Source organism: Rutidosis leptorrhynchoides, chromosome 3, assembly GCF_046630445.1.
Source record: "Rutidosis leptorrhynchoides isolate AG116_Rl617_1_P2 chromosome 3, CSIRO_AGI_Rlap_v1, whole genome shotgun sequence".
NCBI classification, from domain to species: domain Eukaryota; kingdom Viridiplantae; phylum Streptophyta; class Magnoliopsida; order Asterales; family Asteraceae; genus Rutidosis; species Rutidosis leptorrhynchoides.
The window spans coordinates 90,641,850-90,665,160 of NC_092335.1; positions in this window are offsets into that span (position 1 = coordinate 90,641,850).

The window sequence follows — 23,311 nt, forward strand, 5'->3', positions numbered from 1 at the left end:
GGTACGTTGCATTGAAGGGTTGCGAGCTTGATTCTAATTCACCAAAAGCGTTGAGGTGAGTGGAATAATTATATATGTATGTATATGATTTATTTGCTTGTGGGATATGGGGTTTAAGTTCGACGTTGACGATACCATATCCTAGAGTATGTTGTTGTTTTGATGAGGTCTTAAAGTTCGATGTTGACGATACCTCATATATGGATTTAAAATTCGATGTTGACGATGCCATATGACTATTGTAGTGATGTTTGATGAGGGTTTAAAGTTCGATGTTGACGATACCTCATATGTGGGTTTGAAGTTCGATGTTGACGATACCACATTAATTGGGACGGATGGGGTTTAAGTTCGATGTTGACGATACCATTCGTAGGGCCAGCCTTGGGATTTGAATATTAATGAATGTTGTGAACATCAATGTTTGTGTTTTTGTTGTAGCATATTGTATTGGTTACGTTATATGCTATTGTTATACTAGCTTATGTTATTGGGGATTTAGCGTTATACGTTATGAAGGTATGCTAATTATATTGCTAGTATGTATGCGGAAATGTTGTAGGTGATTACAAGTAAGTAAGTTATATATGTATATGTATAATTATTGCATTCACTAAGCGTTTTGCTTACCCTCTCGTTGTTTACCTTTTTATAGGCTTCGGTGTGGACAAGGGTAAGGGCGTTCGTTTGGATTAGTGATCCCGCTTGTTTTGATAAGGGACGCTTTTTGGAAGTTTAGCTTTTTGGAAGTTTTTCCAAGTTATGGGTAGTTTAATCCCAAACACCATGCTCGTAGTGTCGTTTGAAAATTAAACTTTTGTGGTCGAAACTTGCATTTTGTATGAAACACGTGATTTGGGTCGATGTGGGCCCCGTTTTGTAAAACTTGATTTATTATTAAAACGTGTTAGTTTTACATATAAGAATGTGTTGTGAAAAGTGTTTCATCTAAATATGTCGGGAAGTGGTAGTTCTTTATTTGAAATTTTGCAAAACCGAACAGAAGCTGATGGGCGCTGTGCGCGCCGCACACCCTTGCTGTGTAATTTTTTTTTTATGAACTGTTTTCGGTTGGATTTTGGGTTGAGTTGTTACAAGTGGTATCAGAGCATGGTCTAAGGGATTTAGGCGACTTGAGATAGGTGCTAAGACTTAGACTTTATTGTGTATGCGCGTTATGCGGGACTTGTAGGAGACGGGTCGGACCGGGGATTGGTTGGTGCCTAGGTTTAGGTGAACTAACTATGCGCTAATTAATTTGTATTGTGTTTTGCAATCATCAAGCGAGATAGACGTTGTACTAGCGAGTTAATGCGATGTGCTCGCGTAACAATGATTAGCTACCATTGTTATGGGTTTTAATCGTGTCAAACAAGCAATGTACAACGATTGTTGAGCAATGTGGGGCGGTGAATTGTATATGAATGTGATGTCTTGTCCTTTCATTTCATTGTTTAATCTATTTCCATTTTATAGTATGAAGACGAGAAACGGACCCGAGAATAATGACGGAGGTACGAGTGAGGATGTTGAGTTCAAGGCCAAAGTTGAGGCTATCTTTAATAGGCTAAAAGCGGAATTTCTTGCGGATGTCCGAAAGGTCTTCCAAGAATTGGTTGATGGGCAAGTAACCGAATTAATCAATGAGCGAATGAATGCCGCGATCGAAGAGGCATTAGAAGCTAGAAATATTTATCCTCGTGGTGAAGGAGGTGATGGTAATGGTGGAAATGGAAGGCAGGACTTCCATTACAAAAACTTCAAGGATGCTCAACCTCCTATGTTTAATGGGGTGAGGGATCCTTTGAAGAGCACATGTTGGATTTCTGACATTAAGGGGGCTTTCCGTACCGCGGAATGTCCTCCCGAGAAGAAGACTAGATACGGGTCTAGCATGTTGCGGGAGGTGGCAAAGTTGTGGTGGGATGATAAAATCCAATTATATGGTGAAGAGCAATGCATGAGCTTGACGTGGGAGGAGTTTAAGAAGGAATTTTTCAAAGAATACCGAACTTCTTCCGACCTTGATATAATCCGGGACGATTTGCACAATTTGCGACAAGGTTCAATGGACTTGGTTACTCTCAAGTCTACCTTCTTGGCAAAGACTCGTTTTTGTCCAGAGTATGTTGGTGATGATCACAAGTTGATGAAAGATTTCTACCGTACCATGAATGATGAGTTGAAGGGTAAGATTAGTCGGGGAATGGCTAAGTCTTTTGAAGAGTTATTTGAATTGGCTCGGGGTTTCGAGCCGGAGGTTCCAAAAAGAATCGATTTCTCTTTTTCTAAGAGAAAATTTGAAGGTTCGAGTCATTCAAACTTTTCCAACAAGAAAAACAAGAAGGGTTCCGAAAGTGTGAATAGTGTGAAGAATGGTGGTTTCAGGAGTTTTGTCCCTACTAGGTACAATTGTGGGGTACAGGGTCATTTGTCTCGAGATTGTACAAAGCCTTCCTCGACAAACAAGCTCACTTGTTTTAATTGCAACAAAGAAGGGCACCGGAAGTCGGAGTGTCCCGACTTGAACACCGACCATGTTAAAAGGCTAGAGAAGGTGGCGGGTACAGCTCGGGGATGAAACTATTTGATGACTAATGATGAGGCCAAGCAATCAAACGAAGTTATCTCAGGTACTTTCATGGTTAATTCTAATCCGGCAACGATACTTTTTGATAGCGGTGCTAATTTATCGTTTGTGTCTCCGCTTTTTGTGTCTAAGTTTGATAAATCACTAGCTAAGTTAAGTCGTCCGGTAAAAGTTGAAATAGCGGATGGTAAGAAGGTGCTAGGGGTTGATGTGTGTAATGATTGTGATATTGTGTTTGGTTCCGAAACGTTTAAAATCGATCTTATCCCGATGACCTTGGGTGAATTTGATATTGTTGTGGGTATGGATTGGATCGATCGTTATAGAGCCGATATTTCATGCCGTGAAAAGTCTATTCGTGTAAAGACCCCAAGTTGGGGAGAGTTAATTAATCATGGCGAGAGACGGAGAAGACTTGTGCCATTAACGGGCACGTCGTTTTCTTGTTAGTGGTGGCATGGCTTTTCTTGCTCATGTAGTAGATACTCGCAAAGAGCCACCATCCATTCGAGAAATTCCGGTGGTTATTGAATTCCTGGTGGTTAGTAAATTCGAAGACGTTTTTCCGGATGAATTACCGGGTGTTCCGGCGGAAAGACAAGTCGAATTTCGCATTGAGTTGCTTCCGGGGGCTACTCCCATTGCTAAAACTCCTTATCGTTTAGCACCAACGAAAATGCAAGAGTTGCTAAATCAAACCCAAGAGTTGCTCGAAAAGGGTTTTATTCGACCGAGTGCTTCACCATGGGGCGCTCCGGTTTTATTCGTGAAGAAGAAGGATGGTAGTATGTGGATGTGCATCGATTATCGGGAGTTGAATAAAGTGAAGATAAATAATCACTATCCATTGCCTCGGATTGACGATTTGCTTGATCAACTCCAAGGCGTGACTTATTTTTCTAAAATTGACCTACGGTCCGGCTATCACCAAATGCGGGTCCGTGAGGAAGATATTGAGAAAACGGCATTTCGAACACGTTATGGGCATTTTGAGTTTGTAGTTATGCCTTTTGGTCTTACGAATGCACCGGCGGCATTCATGGATATTATGAATCGAGTGTGCCAACCTATGTTGGACAAGTCGGTGATTGTGTTCATTAACGACATACTTGTCTATTCGAAGAGTATGAAGGAACATGAACATCATTTGCGTGAAGTGTTGAAGACGTTGCGGAAGGAGAAGTTATATGCAAAGTTCTCCAAATGCGAATTTTGGCTAAGGGAAGTTCAATTCCTTGGCCATATTGTGAACAAGGATGGTATTCAAGTAGATCCGGGGAAGATTGAGACGATGAAGAGTTGGGGACGACCGACTACACCTACAGAAATCCGAAGTTTTCTCGGATTGGCCGGTTATTATCGTTGGTTTATCCAAGACTTTTCAAAAATCGCTTCACCATTGACGAAGTTGACAAGAAAGAAAGCGAGATTTAATTGGGAAAACGAGCAAGAAATTGCTTTCCAATTGTTAAAAGAGAAGTTGTGTCAAGCTCCGGTGTTAGTGTTGCCGGAAGGTGTAGAAGACATGACGGTTTATTGTGATGCTTCTTTAAACGGGATCGGGTGTGTTCTAATGCAAAGAGGTAAGGTCATCGCTTATGCCTCTCGGCAATTAAAGGAACACGAAACAAGATATCTAACTCATGATCTTGAGTTGGTGGCGGTGGTGCATGCATTGAAAATTTGGCGCCATTACTTGTACGGTGTCAAATGTACAATTTATTCGGATCACAAAAGCTTAAAACATCTTTTTGATCAACGGGATTTGAATTATCGTCAACGTAGATGGATGGATGTGGTGAAAGATTACTATTGTGAAATACTTTATCATCCGGGTAAGGCGAATGTGGTCGCGGATGCATTGAGTCGAAAGAGTTAACATCCGGTGATGCGAGTAGGATCATTACGCATGATTATTACTAAGATTTTCTTGTAAAACTCGGCGAGATTCAAATTGAAGCTTTTGTTAACAATAAGCATGAGGAACGAATTGTGGGCTAAATGGAGTTTATTACCCTAGGTCCGCATGGTTTGTTATCCTTTCAAGGACGAGTGTGGGTGCCTAGAATGGGAGATTTCTGACGAGTGCTATTTGATGAGGCACATAAGTCAAAGTATTCCATTCATCCGGGTGCGACGAAGATGTATTTTGATTTGAAGAAAGAGTATTGGTGGCCGGGCATGAAACGTGATGTTGTAAAGTATGTTGAACAATGTGTCACGTGTTTGCAAGTTAAGGCCGAGCACCAAAATCCGTATGGTAAATTACAACCGTTGGAAGTCCCGAAATGTAAATAGGAGCACATTACCATGGATTTCATCACAAAGTTACCGAAGACGGCGAGAACCCAATTTGATACGATTTGGGTGATAGTTGATCGGTTGATGAAAAGTGCTTTGTTTCTTCCCATTCGGGAAATGATATCGTCAGAGGCTTTGTCGAAGTTGTTTATCAAAGAGGTGATATCGAGACATGGGGTTCCTATATCTATTATTTCGGATCGGGATACTCGTTTCACATCTCGGTTTTGGAGTAAGTTTCATGAAGATATGGGTACACAATTGAGAATGAGCACGGCGTACCATCATCAAATGGACGGTCAAACCGAACGTACGAATCAAACATTGGAGGATATGTTACGGGCGTGTATTATTGATTTCGGTGGCAGTTGGGATGAGCACTTGCCATTGGTGGAATTCTCGTATAATAATAGTTATCATGCTAGTATTGGGATGCCACCCTATGAGATGCTTTATGGGCGTAGGTGTCGAACTCCGATTTGTTGGGGTGAATGGGTCAAAGAGAAATCGGGAGTACCGATTTGGTTTTAAAAACGAATAGTAAGATTGAGATGATTCGGACTCATTTGAAAGCGGCTCAAGATAGATAAAAGTCGTATGCCGACAAACATAGGCGATTGATTGAGTTCCAAGAAGGTGACATGGTGATGCTTAAGGTTTCGCCATAGAAGGGTATTATTCGGTTTCGAAAAAGGGAAAATTAGCTCCTCGGTTTATTGGGCCATTTAAGATTTTAGCTCGTGTTGGTGAAGTTGCGTATCGTTTGGAATTACCCAAAGAGCTTGCGGGGATCCATAATACATTTCATGTTTCCCATCTCCATAAGTGTCTTGCGGATGATTCTTCATGGATGCCATTAAATGAAATTGAGCTAAACAACAAGTTAGAGTATGTGGAGGAGCTGATTGCTATACTCGATGAAAGAGTGAAAAGGTTGAGGAATAAAGAAGTGAGAACTTATAAAGTTCAATGGCATCGTAGTAAAGGTTCCGAGTTTACTTAGGAGCCCGAAGAGTTTGTGTTAGTTTATCTTCCCTCTTGTCATGTGGCTTGGATCGCGAGGACGTGCTCCGATTCAAGTGGGGGAGAGTTGTAAGACCCGAATAATTATTGTACAGTGGTATATATAAAGTGTGTATAGTGTAGGGTGCTGTATATAATTAAACAGAGGTTACAGGCTGCTCAGGCCCTTGTGCGCACCGCGTAAGGGTAAGGGTGCGCGCCGCGCACTAACACTGTTGGCAGATTTCTGTTTTTAAATTAAAAGGAATGTGGGGCATTTTGGTCTTTTTACTTGAGGCCGGATTTAAAGCCACAAAAAGGCTAGTTGGAGCATTGAGTTCACATCCACCAACCTTATTTTCTCTCCCATTCAATCTTAGAGTGATAAACACATTAAGAGAGAGAAAGCTTGAATCAAGGAAGAAGAAGTTGATTTCGGGCCAAAGCTCGTGTATTAAAGTTGTTCATCTATCCACTAGCTACGTTTTGGTTGTAGTGGTATGTCCTAACTTTGATTTCCTTACTTTAATTTATATAAGGGTTAGGGTTTGAGTAAAGGGTGAAAATAAAACCCATATTTGGTGATTTTAGGTGTTCTTGGGTAAGATTGAGTCATGAAGACTCAATAGTAACTAACCTAGGGTTTCAAAGTGCTAATTGATGTTTATGGATCTTAATTGGTTAGTTAATTACTAGATACCTAGTTATTAAGCAAATGGCTGTTAATGGGGTTAGTGAATGACCCGAAATGGGTGTGTTGACTTTAAAATGATTAAATGGGTAATTTTTGACCTAGTTGGGCAAGATGAATATGAAATGCCCTAAGTTTGTGTTAGTCGGTGTTGTTAGACCTTAATCACTAGCTTTTGGTGATTTATGATGGGTCTTGACCTTAAATGAACGGTTTAGTATAAATTAGTCAACTAATGCATTTAAGTCATTAGATGCACAAGAGTGCATTATTGGTGTGTAGTCTAGCAAATTGTATATTAATTATATACCTAATGTACTAGGTACATTGCATTGAAGGGTTGCGAGCTTGATTCTAATTCACCAAAAGCGTTGAGGTGAGTTAAATAATTATATATGTATGTATATGATTTATTTGCTTGTGGGATATGGGGTTTAAGTTCGACGTTGACGATACCATATCCTAGAGTATGTTGTTGTTTTGATGAGGGCTTAAAGTTCGATGTTGACGATACCTCATATATGGATTTAAAGTTCGATGTTGACGATGCCATATGACTATTGTAGTGATGTTTGATGTTGACGATACCTCATATGTGGGTTTGAAGTTCGATGTTGACGATACCACATTAATTGGGACGGATGGGTTTTAAGTTCAATGTTGAAGATACCATTCGTAGGGCTAGCCTTGGGATTTGAATATTAATGGATGTTGTGAACATCAATGTTTTTACGTTTGTGTTGTAGCATATTGTATTGGTTGCATTATATGCTATTGTTATACTAGCTTATGTTATTGGGGATTTAGCGTTATACGTTATGAAGGTATGCTAATTATATTGCTAGTATGTATGCGAAAATGTTGTAGGTGATTGCAAGTAAGTAAGTTATATATGTATATGTATAATTATTGCATTCACTAAGCGTTTTGCTTACGCTCTCGTTGTTTACCTTTTTATAGGCTCCGGTGTGGACAAGGGTAAGGGCGTTCATTTGGATTAGTGATCCCCGCTTGTTTTGATAAGGGACGCTTTTTGGAAGTTTAGCTTTTTGGAAGTTCGGCCAAGTTATGGGTAGTTTAATCCCAAACACCATGCTCGTAGTGTCGTTTGGAAATTAAACTTTTGTGGTCGAAACTTGCATTTTGTATGAAACGCGTGATTTGGGTCGATGTGGGCCCCGTTGTAGTGACCCGGAAATTTCCGATCAAATTTAAACTTTAATCTTTATATGTTTCCGACACGATAAGCAAAAATCTGAAATGTCGAGTCTCGAAAGTTTTGAAATCTATGTTTATGTATTCAATTACCCTTTGACTGTGCCCGACGATTCACGAACAACTATTTGTAAATAGATACATACATATTTAAATATGTATATATATATATATATATATATATATATATATATATATATATATATATATATATATATATATATATATATATATATATATATATATATATATATATATATATATATATATATATATTTTTAATTGGAATATAATATAAAATAAAATACAATTTAACTGCTGGAAATAAATAGATAAATAAAATAATATACGATGTAATGAGAAATATTATTATATATAAATATATATATATGGATATAAAATTTAATACATTTGAGTTGTTATTATTTATTATTACTTGTACCATTATCATTAAAAATCATTTTTATATAGTTATCCTCATTATTATTATTATTATTATTAGTATTAGTATTATCATGACTACTAAAAATCATTAAAATTATTATAAATACAACTTGTTATTATTATCATTATTAATATTGAGAGTATTATTATTATCATTAATATATTTATTATTAATATTAATTATAAAATAAATAATTACATGAAATCCATCATGTTAGATATATCAATCAATTGGTTAAGATCCGTGAATCTAAAAGACGTACATTTACGTTGACAATAATTCAATTGAGATTTCTTTTCAATTCTATTTACCTTTTTCTGTTTTCAGTCATTATCATTTCCAAATTTAAACTGTGCCAAATTAGATTATACACGTTTCAATTGATTACTTGTGATCTATTTTTATGTGTCACTGTTTTTGTTTGTTATTCCCCACAATCATAAGAACTTTTCATATAGATACATATATACAATACAATTGATATTCACTCCCACAGCTATCTCCATATCTATCTCTAAACTCTCTAAATTATATAGATACATATACATAAGATGATTAATCAAACCTCATCTCTTCACCACTCTCCATCACCCCAACCTTCTTCAATCGTCAAACCATTTATATCTTCTCTCCTTCGACAAGTATCACTCGCCACCTTGAACCATTACAACCATCTACAACCGCCACCTTCTTTAATGAAATCCATCAACTTTTCACGCAACCACCCTTACTCCTACATCGGTTATAACCACTTTCCATCACCACCACTATCATCTCTTTAGTTGCATATACAAACCATCCCAAAGTCTCCACCTTCGAACACCCCTTGGTTACATGCTACTGTTCATTGTGCAACACCAACACCCTACAATATCTATTATTTCTATTAGATAAAACCCTAAACCTATCACTGTTATATATGGTGCTACCATTACCTATTTAGACACCATCACCAATCAAACCCATTTTTTCTACTTTGAACCGAAAAACCTACCACCAATATACTATTGCTACTACACCTGTCGACTACTATAATATTTTTTTTTCTGTTTCAATCGATTACCAAACCCAATTAACATGGTAGTATTACGTTCCTGTTATTTTCCGAGCACACCACTAAACGGGTCATCACCTGTTAGACATTTCAATTCGACAAACCACCACAAAACCCTAAATAGAAAAACAGATACATTAAGTAATTTCAATCTGTTTAGAACCGTCTGTTTTTGTATAAAGGAAAATATAATATGAGGAATTACCTGCTTGGGCAGCTACACCGCTATCTGCTGATCTTATTCTGTGTTATCGTGAAAACAAAGACCTTTTGATGATAAACTCAAATCGTCACAAATCTATTCATGAGTTTCATAAAACCCTACGAGTAATGTAAGGTCGCTGCACTCTCCAATTTTTCTGTTTCTATTACGAATCAAAAGCCATACTTTAATAATGATAGACAGTGATATTAAATAATGAAGATAAGATGAGCTGTAAAGAGGAAACAAAGATTTTTTTTTATTTCGTATCCGATGGTGGCTGCTTTCCTTTTATTCGATTAGGCTGAAGTATCATCCACTAATTTAATTTGGGCAAAACAAATGACTATTGGGCTGTGGTTGTTTATTCAGTTGGGCCGAAGACCATCTTATATGGTTGGTCCGTAGAACTTGAATAAATGTTGATGATGAATGACGACAACCAAGGCTAGATACAAAGAATTATCATGATGAGGTTAAATGATAGTGTAAGGTTGTATGATGATGATGCTATAGCTCCATTTGTATTTCTGTTTCGGTTTCTAATTAATACAAGATAATAACGATAGTATGATATTGGCGATGATGATTATGAGATGATGATTATGAGATGATGATTAGATTATGATTATGATTAAGTAATGATGATGATGTATATGTTATGATGATGATACGTATGATAAAGATGATGTTGTGATTGTAAGGATCATGATGATTATAACATAGGGATAATAGGGGTGATTATGGTTATGTTATGATCTTGGTTAAATAAAATTAATATGGGAGTTAATTCGGAAATATATCAGTAGAGCATTGGTTAGGGTGTGGGAGTTTAAGTGAAGGGTCACGGGTTCGAGCCCTGCAAGGGGCATTTTAAATTTTTTTAAGGAGAAGAAATAGAAACAGAAAGAATAAGCTACATATATATTTTAGAGGGTGAATTAATTACAGAAAAACGTGAATGGCAGAATGATTAATGGGCATGATGGGTTAGCGTGAGGTCGTGGGTTCGAGCCTGGGAGCAAGCATTTTATTTTTAGGCCTTACTTAGAGGTATTATTATTATTATTATTATTATTATTATTATCATTATCATTATCATCATCATCATTATTTTTATTATTATTATTATTATTATTATTATTATTATTATTATTATTATTATTATTATTATTATTATTATTATTATTATTATTATTATTATTATTATTATTATTATTATTATTATTATTATTATTATTATTATTTGTATTATCACTTAGGTTATTATCAGTAGTATCATTATGATTAAAAACCATTATCATTGGTATTAAAAATTTTTATAGTTATTATTATCATCGACACGATTTTTTTTATAAACATCGATATATTATCATTATTACTACAAATAAAGTGACAAGTGTTATTACCCAAAATTATTATTTTCAACATCATTACTAAATTTGATTATTTATTATCATTATTTTGGTATTATCATTAATCTAACAAGTAAATAATATTTATATAAAAATATATTGAATACACAAAATTTAACTATATTAATAGTTTTATTTAGTAGATATATATATAATGAATATAAATATAAAAATGAGATAATTAACAAGTTTGTATATATACAATCTTGTTCGATTACAATTATACGTTTTAATAAATATATGAATAATATAGGTTCGTGAATCCGAAGCCAACCCTATACTTGTTCAATGTCGTTCTATGTATTTTTACTACAAAATACATTAGGTGAGTTTCATTTGCCCTTTTTACTCATTACATTTTTGGGCTGAGAATACATGCAAATGCTTTATTAACTGTTTTACAATATTTATATGCGTGAGTTTCATTTGCCTTTTTACCCTTTATATATTTTTGGGCTGAGAATACATGCGAAACTTTTATAAATGACTTACAAAATAGACACAAGTACGTGAAACTACATTCTATGGTTGAATTATCAAAAATCGAATATGCCCCTTTTATTTAAATCTGGTAATCTAAGAATTAGGGAACAGACACCCTAATTGATGCGAATCCTAAAGATAGATCTATCGGGCCCAACAAGCCCCAACCAAAGTACCGGATGCTTTAGTACTTTGAAATTTATATCATGTCCGAAGGAGGATCCCGGAATGATGGGAATATTCTTATATGCATATTGTGAATGTCGGTTACCAGGTGTTCAATCCATATGAATGATATTTTTGTCTCTATGCATGAGACGTATGTTTATGAGAAATGAAAATATGAAATCTTGTGGTCTATTAAAATTATGAAATGATTATTTATGTTAAACTAATGAACTCACCAACCTTTTGGTTGACACTTGAAAGCATGTTTATTCTCAGGTACGAAAGAAATCTTCTGCTGTGCATTTGCTCATTTTAGAAACATTACTTGGAGTCATTCATGGCATATTTCAAAAGACGTTGCATTCGAGTCGTCGAGTTTATCAAGATTATTATTAAGTCAATTATAGTTGGATATATTCTGAAATGGTATGCATGCCGTCAATTTTCGTTGTAAAGAAAGATTGTCTTTTAAAATTGAATGCAATATTTGTAAAATGTATCATATAGAGGTCAAATACCTCGCGATGAAATCAACTGTTGTGAATCGTTTATAATTGATATGGACTCCGTTCGGATGGATTAGGACGGGTCTCTACAGTTGGTATTAAAGCGGTGGTCTTAGCGAACCGGGTCTTGCATTAGTGTGTCTAACTGATAGTCGTTAGAATGCATTAGTGAGTCTGGACTTCGACCGTGTCTGCATGTCAAAAGTTTTGCTTATCATTTCGTGTCAAAAATTACTTGCTTATCATTCTTAGAGAATCACTTGCATATCATCCTTAGTCTAGACACATCTTATTGCATTGAGTGCATGATTAATGTATAGACAAAATTCATATCTTAGCATATCTGCTAATTCATATCTTAGCGTATCTGTTATTGTTACCTTTGCCTGACAGCTTCCGTAGATTCCTCCGTAACTTGTGGGATTTTAGTATTATATATACATATGTAAATTATGTATTGCAGAGTACTAATCTACATCCTATAATCTATTTCTTATCGAAAAATCCTTCATCTGATCGTACGAGATGAATCCCTCAACTAATTCGAGTCCCTTAGATTCCGATAACTATTCCGATAGTTATTCCGGCAGCTATTCCGACATAGAGTTTCACTCGAGCTCTTAAAGCAGTGTCTCCGGAATGAATCAACCAACCAGCCATCCCCAATTCATCTGATGGTTTCGTAGTCGACTAAATCAATGGAGACGAGAAGAAAGCGACCCTTTCCTTTCCACCAACCGAATTTACCTCTGGGCGATGAACCTGAAACACTTACCGGCAAACCTGTTTGTAATACTATTTTCTCTCTCATTTCCCGAATATCTCGTTAAGATTATATTCTATCTAAAATTCTAAACTTTATTTATCCGCTCGTTCCGACCGACAATCATCCTGAGATAATATAAGAAATCAATGAACTTCGCTCTCGAATAATCAATTTGGAGAATATGGTGCAAAATTTACCAGATTCAGCAACACCTCCGGCACCAACAGTACCATCAGTAACAGCACCAGTACCATCAACAATCCATGCTTCAACATCTCATTCGGTACCTCGAATATAATCATCGTTCTACGAATCATTCTACATAAACTATCTTCGTCCTTCATGGCAATTATGTAATCTTTAATGTTTTAGAGATTATGTACTCTAGTTTTAGCCGTAAACCTGATGAGTTTTGTAGTGACCCGAACTTTTCCATGTTTATATATATATTAAATGAAATTGTTATTTACATGATTAAGTGTTTCTAACATGTTAAGCAATCAAACTTGTTAAGACTTGATTAATTGAAATAGGTTTCATATAGACAATTGACCACCCAAGTTGACCGGTGATTCACGAACGTTAAAACTTGTAAAAACTATACGATGACATATATATGGTTATATATATAGTTAACATGATTTTATTATAAGTATGTATCTCATTAGTTATTTTAACAATGAGTTATATACATAAAAATGAGACTATTAAATTAAGAAACTCGAAAACGATATATATAACAATTATCGTTATAACAACGTCTTACTAGGTACATATGAATCATATTAAGATATTGATACACTTGGTTAATTATGTTAAATGATAAGTAAATATATTATTAAGTGTATTAACAATGAAATATATATGTAAAAATAAGACTACTAACTTAATGATTTCGAAACGAGACATATATGTAACGATTATCGTTGTAACGACATTTAACTGTATATATATCATACTAAGATATATTATATATCATAATATTATGATAATATAACAATTTAACATCTCATTTGTTATAATAAACAATGGGTTAACAACATTTAACAAGATCGTTAACCTAAAGTTTTCAAAACAACATTTACATGTAACGACTAACGATGACTTAACGACTCAGTTAAAATGTATATACATGTAGTGTTTTAATATGTATTCATACACTTTTGAAAGACTTCAAGACACTTATCAAAATACTTCTACTTAACAAAAATGCTTACAATTACATCCTCGTTCAGTTTCATCAACAATTCTACTCGTATGCACCCGTATTCGTACTCGTACAATACACAGCTTTTAGATGTATATACTATTGGTATATACACTCCAATGATCAGCTCTTAGCAGCCCATGTGAGTCATCTGACACATGTGGGAACCATCATTTGGCAACTAGCATGAAATATCTCATAAAATTACAAAAATATGAGTAATCATTCATGACTTATTTACATGAAAACAAAATTACGTATCCTTTATATCTAATCCATACACCAACAACCAAAAACACCTACAAACACTTTCATTCTTCAATTTTCTTCATCTAATTGATCTCTCTCAAGTTCTATCTTCAAGTTCTAAGTGTTCTTCATAAATTCCAAAAGTTCTAGTTTCATAAAATAAAGAATACTTCCAAGATTGCAAGTTTACTTCCAAGTTTTCTAAATCCATTCCAAGTAATCATCCAAGATCAAGATGTGACAACCCGGAAATTTCCAACCAAATTTAAACTTTAATCTTTATATGTTTCCGACACGATAAACAATATTTGTTAAGTTAAATTTCAAGAATTTTAAACTATGTTCATACATTCATTCAACCTCGACCAAGTTCCAACGATTCACGAACCATTAAACGAATATGATTATATATGTATATGTGTATATATATTATAACTTGAAACGTAAACAAAATATTAGATTAAATACTTTATATGATTGTATCTGTTTCAAAATGTTTATCAATGGAATTAGAAGATAAGATCAAATGATTGAATTATTAGATATATTGAATTATGATTACAAGTCTCTGTTGAAAGGCCCACGTTGATTTGAGAAATCTTTCCATTTTAACAATATTCGAAAAATGGTAAAGTGATTTATAAATAAGAACAAATTGTCAATCATTGAGAACTAGACAAAGGATAGTGGAAGATTGAATCTCATAAAGACTCGATTGATCTATTTAGTTTCAAATGTACAAAAACGTTTTCAGTTTAAAAAGAACTTTATTATTAAATTGTATATAACTTTTATAAATATCTAGAACCACTTTTGACAACTCATTACTTAACTAGTATGATAAAGATAACGATATTTATATTTTATTTTATTAAATATATATAATGATTTAAATTAATATTATATATATTTATGCGCGTATTATACGTACATAGTTTTATACTTTTACTATACTTAAACTTTACCTTTACTTTATTTTTACTTTACTTTAACTTTAATAATTCACTTTAATAATTCATACTTTAATAATTCACTTTAATAATTCATACTTTAATAATTCACTTTAATAATTCATACTTTAATAATTTACTTTAATAATTCATACTTTAATAATTCACTTTAATAATTCATACTTTAATAATTCACTTTAATAATTCAAAAATCTATTATAAATAGAATTCAATAGGTTTCATTATTTCATAGAAACTTGAAAATATTTTTCTCTAAACTCTCTCAATCGATTTACATATATATATTTACTCCGTATTATTTCAAGATATTATTAGTATACATAAAATATTACGACGGAGTGCTGTCCGAGTGGTTTCGAAATTGTTTTTCGAGTAGGATAGGATTAAGGAAATTATGGGTTATAGCTATGGAGGTGATTGAGTATGGTTCATGGGTATGCTCGTGAGGTCAATATAGTGTTTATCATTTCTGTTGCTTCTACGTACCTTTCCTGCAATATTGAATCTCAATATTGATACGTGAGTACTCATAATTTAACTTTTACATACTAATAGTGTATCCCTGGCTAGTGCTCGAGTATTTAGGATTATTCATGCTTGTACTTTTGATATTGCCCTTAGACAGGTTAGGTTGAATCTTGAATTAGTTACACTTGCGGTTGAGATAAGGTATAAGATATGCATGTCCTTGAAAAGCTAGTGAAAAATTAAGAACTTTTCCTTTAGATATCGAATGGTTTCGAAGAACGGATTAGAAGTTATAATCAATTGAATTTTCGATATTTTTATTAAAAATGATTATTATTATCGTCGTTCTAGTTTTATCTTATTATTATGATTATTATTATCTTTATCAATAAAAGGGATTTATCATTAAAAATTGTTATTTTTTTTATTATTACTATCGTTATTATCGTTAAAGTTATAATTAGTATTATTATTATTATCCAATTATTATTATTATTATTATTATTATTATTATTATTATTATTATTATTATTATTATTATTATTATTATTATTATTATTATTAGTATTATTATTATTATTTTCATTATTAATATATATATCATTATTTAAAAATGGTTATTGTTATTGTTATTATTATTATTACTATATTATCATTAAGATAATTATTAGTATTATCGTTAATAATGTTATAGTAACTATCATTATTAATATTAGTGTAATTAAAACAAATATTTGTAACACCTAATTATTTTGATTACTATTATTATCATTATTATGAACACGATATAAAAGACGATTAAAAGCTATTAAACGAAACGATTAGGAAATAATGAGTAAGAGTATGATGATGAAATTAAAATATTATAAGATATTGATTTAGATAAAATTATCGTTCTTATTATTTTTATCATTACTATTATTATTAAAAGTATCGTTAGTATTAAAGCTATCATTTTAACAAAAATTATCATTTTAATAGAAATGTCATTGTTACTATAAAATATCATTATTATTATTATTTTAAAGATAATATTAAAAATTATCGTAAATATTAAAGTTATCATAATTAGAATTATCGTTTTATCATAATGTCATCTTAGTAATTATAAATATTGATATTTTTATAATAATAATTATTATTACAAAATAATACAACTTTTACTTACTATCATTATAGATATTATTTTATCAAATAAATATGTGATACAAACATATTTTACTACGTGTAATAACTTACTTTAATAATACCTATCATATTATCTTTATGATATTAAATGAACCCTATAAATTTTAGTACTTAATATATATAAAAGTATATTTTATTATATAAATTTAATATAAAATTTTATTTATTAATAAATAAATTATATTATTTACTCTAATAAATCTTTTAAAAAATATTTAAAAATATAAAACGACGATATTTAAAGTATATATTAATCATGTATAAATTTTTGGAAATTATTTTGAGTCAAATTTACTTTTGTTGACTTTTGCATATTAGTCTCGAGCATTAGGATTGTGGTACACTATGACTTGACCTAATTTGTTAGACAAATATTGACCAACATATAAATATATATAATTAATTTAGGTTCGTGAATCCGAGGCCAACCTTGCACTTGTTCAATGACGTTATATGTATTTTTACTACGAAATACAGTATGGTGAGTTTCATTTGCCTTTTTACCCTTTATATTTTTGGGCTGAGAATACATGCGCAATTTTTATAAATGTTTTACGAAATAGACACAAGTAATCGAAACTACATTATATGGTTGAATTATCGAAATCGAATATGCCCCTTTTTATTAAGTCTGGTAATCTAAGAATTAGGGAACAGACACCCTAATTGACGCGAATTCTAAAGATAGATCTATTGGGCCTAACAAACCCCATCCAAAGTACCGGATGCTTTAGTACTTCAAAATTTATATCATGTCCGAAGGAGGATCCTGGAATGATAGGGGATATTCTTATATGTATCTAGTTAATGTCGGTTACCAGGTGTTCACCATATGAATGATTATTTTTGTCTCTATTCATGGGACGTATATTTATGAGAACTGGAAATAAAATTCTTGTGGTCTATTAAAATGATGGAAACAAATGATTATGATAAACTAATGAACTCACCAACCTTTTGGTTGACACTTTAAAGCATGTTTATTCTCAGGTATTAAAGAAATCTTCCGCTGTGCATTTGCTCATTTTAAAGATATTACTTGGAGTCTTTCATAGCATATTTCGAAGAACGTTGCATTCGAGTCATTGAGTTCATCAAAGATTATTATTAAATCAATTTATAGTTGGATAGTAGATATTATGAAATGGTATGCATGCCTGTTAATTTTCGATGTAAAGAAAGTTTGTCTTTTAAAAACGAATGCAATGTTTGTAAAATGTATCATATAGAGGTCAAATACCTCGCAATGTAATCAACTATTGTGCATCGTTTATAATGTATATGAACGGATCCTTTCACAAGAAACCTTTGTTACTTACAGTAGGTTATCTTTCTAATACAAGGTAATAATCATATTCAAACTTTAATTCAATTTCTATAACTATAACAATCTTATTTCGAGTGGAAATCTTACTTGAAATTGTTTTCATGTCATGATTCTGCTTCAAGAACTTTCAAGCCATCCAAGGATCCTTTGAAGCTAGATCCATTTTTTTCATTTCCAGTAGGTTTATCCAAGGAACTTGAGGTAGTAATGATGTTCATAACATCATTCGATTCATACATATAAAGCTATCTTATTCGAAGGTTTAAACTTGTAATCACTAGAACATAGTTTAGTTAATTCTAAACTTGTTCGCAAATAAAAGTTAATCCTTCTAACTTGACTTTTAAAATCAACTAAACACATGTTCTATATCTATATGATATGCTAACTTAATGATTTAAAACCTAGAAACACGAAAAACACCGTAAAACCGGATTTACGCCGTCGTAGTAACACCGCGGGCTGTTTTGGGTTTGTTAATTAAAAACTATGATAAACTTTGATTTAAAAGTTGTTATTCTGGGAAAATGATTTTTCTTATGAACATGAAACTATATCCAAAAATCATGGTTAAACTCAAAGTGGAAGTATGTTTTCTAAAATGGTCATCTAGACGTCGTTCTTTCGACTGAAATGACTACCTTTACAAAAACGACTTGTAACTTATATTTCTGACTATAAACCTATACTTTTTCTGTTTAGATTCATAAAATAGAGTTCAATATGAAACCATAGCAATTTGATTCACTCAAAACGGATTTAAAATGAAGAAGTTATCTGTAAAACAAGATTGGATAATTTTTCTCATTTTAGCTACGTGAAAATTGGTAACAAATCTATTCCAACCATAACTTAATCAACTTGTATTGTATATTATGTAATCTTGAGATACCATAGACACGTATACAATGTTTCGACCTATCATGTTGACACATCTATATATATTTCGGAACAACCATAGACACTCTATATGTGAATGTTGGAGTTAGCTATACAGGGTTGAGGTTGATTCCAAAATATATATAGTTTGAGTTGTGATCAATACTGAGATATGTATACACTGGGTCGTGGATTGATTCAAGATAATATATATCGATTTATTTCTGTACATCTAACTGTGGACAACTAGTTGTAGGTTACTAACGAGGACAGCTGACTTAATAAACTTAAAACATCAAAATGTATTAAAAGTGTTGTAAATATATTTTGAACATACTTTGATATATATGTACATATTTGTTATAGGTTCGTGAATCGACCAGTGGCCAAGTCTTACTTCCCGACGAAGTAAAAATTTGTGAAAGTAAGTTATAGTCCCACTTTTAAAATCTAATATTTTTGGGATGAGAATACATGCAGGTTTTATAAATAATTTACAAAATAGACACAAGTACGTGAAACTACATTCTATGGTTGAATTATCGAAATCGAATATGCCCCTTTTTATTAAGTCTGGTAATCTAAGAATTAGGGAACAGACACCCTAATTGACGCGAATCCTAAAGATAGATCTATTGGGCCTAAAAAACCCCATCCAAAGTACCGGATACTTTAGTACTTCGAAATTTATATCATATCCGAAGGGTGTCCCGGAATGATGGGGATATTCTAATATATGCATCTTGTTAATGTCGGTTACCAGGTGTTCACCATATGAATGATTTTTATCTCTATGTATGGGATGTGTATTGAAATATGAAATCTTGTGGTCTATTGTTACGATTTGATATATATAGGTTAAACCTATAACTCACCAACATTTTTGTTGACGTTTAAAGCATGTTTATTCTCAGGTGAATAATAAGAGCTTCCACTGTTGCATACTAAAATAAGGACAAGATTTGGAGTCCATGTTTGTATGATATTGTGTAAAAACTGAATTCAAGAAACTGATTTCGATGTAACATATTTGTATTGTAAACCATTATGTAATGGTCGTGTGTAAACAGGATATTTTAGATTATCATTATTTGATAATCTACGTAAAGCTTTTTAAACCTTTATTTATGAAATTAAGGTTATGGTTTGTTTTAAAAATGAATGCAGTCTTTGAAAAACGTCTCATATAGAGGTCAAAACCTCGCAACAAAATCAATTAATATGGAACGTTTTTAATCAATAAGAACGGGACATTTCAGTTGGTATCCGAGCGTTGGTCTTAGAGAACCAGAAAATTTGTATTAGTGTGTCTTATCGAGTTTGTTAGGATGCATTAGTGAGTCTGAACTTCGACCGTGTTTTCTTTAAAAATGATTGCTTAACATTTTTGTTGAAAACTATATATTTTTAACATGTGAATATTATGTGATATATTAATCTCTTAACATGTTTGATATTATGTGATAGATGTATACCTCTAGAACAAGTTCCATTGACTCACCTAATAATAACGAAGGGTCGAATATATATTGGACTGATTCACAAGTTCCCGAAGAGGAACCGGAAGAAGAATCAGAACTGAAAGAAGAATCAGAACGGAAGAGGAGAAACCGGAGGAGGAGGAACCGGAAGAAGAAATAGAACCGGTGGAGGAAATAATAAAACGGTTAAGTAAAAGAAAATCCTCAACCAACTGACCAAGGTTAATTATGGACAATGGTGTTTCCGCCAAGGAAGCAAAATATTGGGCGGATTACCAATTCTCCGATGAATCGGATTCCGACGAGAATTTCGATGATGTTATAGAAATTACCCCAACTGAATTTAAAAAGGCAAAAGAAAATAATAAGGGAAAGGGCACAAAAATAGAGAAATCTAATTCCAACCCCGATGAACTTTATATGTATCGTCAACCCCCGAAGTCCTTAAGTTGTAACAATGACCCGGGAACCTCTAAACCACCAGGTTTTTCTAAACCAATGTGGAAAACGACGACTCGTATTAGGGGAACATCATATATCCCTAGAAACTTGGCAAAACGAACCAAAACCGAAGAAGAAGAAACGAACGAGTCGGAATAATATAGTTGTATTCGTGTGGTGTAATATATGTAATATAGTGTGCTTATGCTTTATGTTATATGTAAAAAAAAATTGCTTGTATTAATAAGTATTTTTTTTTATGAATCTAACTCTTCGTCTATTTTACAGTATAAAAACACAAAATGGATACACAATCCAATATTTTAAGAGACCTACCCGGAGACATGATTGATGAAATCTTGTCTAGAGTTGGTCAAAATTCTTCGGCACAATTATTTACGGCGAAATCAGTTTGTAAGACATTCGAAGAACATTCCAAGAATGCCTTGGTTTATAAGAGACTTTCATTTGAAAGATGGGGGATATCACATTGGGAAACCCATAAGTTACGATGTGTTTACTTTGACGCATATATTGCGGGGAACCCAAATGCTATTTTACGCAACGGGTTAAGAAATTATTTTGACTCAATGTATCCGAATATAGGACTTCAAGATTTAGAAAAAGCGGCTAACATGCAACATAAAGAAGCATGCTATGCTTACGGGTTAGTATTGTTCGCTTCTCACCAAAGTGAGAAAAAGAACATCGGGCTACAACTATTAAACAAAACGTTACCACAAGTGACGGAGTCGGTAATTAGGTTATTACGAGACTGTTGGTCATTACATAACCCTCGTCCCTTTGACGACGTTATAACACGCTGTCTTATCAACGGCCATAACGGTTATGTTCCACAAGACCAAGGATGGGAAGTAGTCCTAGTAAAACCAGAATGCATGACTTGTTTCTGGACGTATGAATTGCGTGTCTTTATTGCCTTTGCTGAACGACTTATGTACTAGCTAGAATTATCTTCACAACTATCTTGTATAAAAGTTATTGTGTGCTATAATTTCATGCTATACGTAAAATAATCAGTATTGTAAGTTTGTAAAATATTGTATAAAAGTTTGAACGCGAAATATTATTATAATCAGTTTTTCATATAGAATTGTAGTAGTTGAATTGTATATTAGCTACTAAGTATGAACTTAACGGGTAGGTACTACCCGAATTTAAACTTATAAAACGCTAATATGAAGAAAAAGCTTTTATAAATGAGTTCATATTATGCTACGAAATACTATTAACTACTCTTAATATTCTGTATGATTAACTTGTTCCATTTGACTATTTTGAAGGAAATGGCACCGACTACTCGACACACCGTGAATATGAATGAAGAGGAATTCCGTACTTTTCTAGCTTCAAACATAGCCGTAGTACAGGCTGCGCTACCTACCAACAATAACCTTGGATCTAGCAGTACAGGAAATCGTGTAGGATGCACCTACAAAGAATTAACTGCCTGCAAACCTTTGGAATTTGATGGAACCGAAGGACCGATCAGATTGAAATGGTGGAACGAGAAGGTCGAATCGGTGTTTGCCATAAGTAAGTGTACTGAAGAGGATAAAGTGAAGTACGCTACGCATACCGTCACAGGTTCTGCGTTAACATGGTGGAATACCTATCTAGAGCAAGTGGGACAAGATGATGCTTATGCACTACCGTAGTCAGCATTCAAGCACTTGATGAACGAGAAGTACCGTCCCAGAACCGAGGTCAATAAGCTCAAGACAGAACTTAGAGGGTTACGAACCCAAGGATTTGATATTACCACGTACGAAAGACGATTCACAGAATTGTGTCTATTGTGTCCGGGAGCGTTTGAAGATGAGGAAGAGAAGATCGACGCGTTTGTGAAAGGATTACCGGAAAGAATCCAAGAAGATATAAGTTCACACGAGCCCGCCTCCATACAACAGGCATGTAGAATGGCTCACAAACTAGTGAACCAGATTGAGGAAAGAATTAAAGAACAGACGGCTGAAGAGGCCAATGTGAAGCAAGTCAAAAGAAAGTGGGAGGAAAACGGTGATAAGAATCACCAATACAACAACAACAGCAATTATGACAATAATCGCAACAATTATCCCAACAATCGCAACATCAATCGCAACTACAACAAACGGCCCAACAACAACAACAACAACAAGAACAACAGCAACTATAACAATCATCCCAACAACAATAACAACTGCAACAACAACAACAATCAGAAGCAGCTATGCCAAAGGTGTGAAAAGTATCACTCGG